The sequence below is a fragment of the Paramormyrops kingsleyae genome, chromosome 25 (genome assembly GCF_048594095.1).
Source record: "Paramormyrops kingsleyae isolate MSU_618 chromosome 25, PKINGS_0.4, whole genome shotgun sequence".
In the NCBI taxonomy this organism is placed as follows: Eukaryota; Metazoa; Chordata; class Actinopteri; order Osteoglossiformes; family Mormyridae; genus Paramormyrops; species Paramormyrops kingsleyae.
The window spans coordinates 10764504-10766123 of NC_132821.1; the positions used below are offsets into that span (position 1 = coordinate 10764504).

Consider the following 1620-nt stretch of genomic DNA (forward strand, 5'->3'; position numbering starts at 1 on the left):
ACCCCCCTTTTATGGTGCTGATGGAGATGTATCTGGATCGCGTTTCACCGTTGTGCTGTTAATCAAATTACCATGCGAATGCGATCTGAATACACGCTAATGCGGCTATTTAGAATGTGAATAGCGATCTTCGGGTGACAGCGGTACTACATGCCCCCGAAGCAGGTAAAACAAAGTAAGGTGACATGGTTTAATTTTTTGCCGATTTAACCTAATTTTTAAAAGTTTAATACTTCCGACAATGGACGTTTTGAAAAGAAGACAGATTACGGATTTAGTCAGCATTTTTTCATGTTTCTATAATAAGATTTCAGCGAGTTATGAACTGAAATACACGAGAAAGATACACGGCATTGCCGACGATGCCGTCGACTCCAGAGGGTTAAAGGTCTTAACTTTTTAATAGCATGCATATAAGGTGACATTTTAATTGTTTTATTGACCATATAATTGTAATTAGGTTTAAATGGTGTATAATTGTATTTGCTGGTCTTATTGCCCTTTTCCTGTTTTATGGGTAATAGTTCTGCAGGTAGTTCTATTTGTTTAATATTATCTTTGAAAGTCTGATTGTACTGTGTTGGCATGATTTGCATAGTGTGGGAATGTTTCAGCCTTATAGATTGTGATTATGTGTAAATGTTAGTAGTACAAGCATAATATTTATTATTCATGTATTTGAGCTGATTTACATTTTGTTTTGGTATGAAAAGGTTATTTTGATACGTCCCCCATGGAGGGCACCACATATTAAACGGATTTTTGGAACAGGGAGCCGGAAGTGGGGCTTGCCCCGTCTGCTCCAGGCATCGACCCGGTATTGCAGTGCTTCCGGGAACGGTGCACCTCTACTGCCCCCTGTTGTTGAAAGGCAGAACTGACTGACTGAATGGGTGACTAATAGACTGAGTGCCTCTGGATGGCCAACTAATTAGCTGCATGTGGTGTAAGGGAGGGGCCCTGTCCGTGCGCGGCCCCCATTTCCCGCCGTTTTTCTTTTTTCTTTTTTTTTTAAAGTAAGGTGACACGCTGTCGTTTGTGCGGTGGGCAGCTGTGCTGAGGTAAGGCATGACGTCATCTTTGCCTTTTGAATTTTCCCTCATGTTTGTTTAAACGATTGCTGTTTTTTGAGAGGACAGGAGGACAGGGAGGACGCCGGTGGCTGCGACGTCCCTGGGCATTCTACTCCGAGCGGGGGCGTCACGGAGGCCCGGCTAACGGCAACCCGCTAAGCGGCGGCCCCATGTCGACTCCGGTCTCTCTTCGGTCTTCAGGACCAGTACACGTTTCTTCTCCTTTCCGGATTGGAAAAGACAAAGGGCAAAAGTGGAATAGTTGACGAAATGGCGTCGGATGGCGTAGCTTCTAGCGGTGGGGCGTAAAGACCTTGCATTCCAGAGCATCCCTGCGCATATGAGAGTCTGCTCCGTACATCTCCGTTCAGGTAAGTCAGGTTCCGGTGTGATCACTAGACTCCATTCTTGTGTTTGTCCCTAAAGAGAACAGCCAGGATAGGAAATGCTGGAAACCCATCCCGACCGGAGTCCATCCCTTCCCGGTGGCACAGTAGCCCGAAAGTGTTTGTGAGTGTGGTTTATGTCAGATTAGGAGAGCTGAAAT

At 45.4% G+C, this 1620-nt stretch overlaps 1 pseudogene; it reads left to right on the forward strand.

The window, feature by feature from the left end:
• Window positions 1–618: 618 nt before the first annotated feature.
• On the forward strand, window positions 619–851 carry LOC140583233 (U2 spliceosomal RNA; annotated as a pseudogene).
• The last annotated feature ends 769 nt before the right edge of the window (window positions 852–1620 follow it).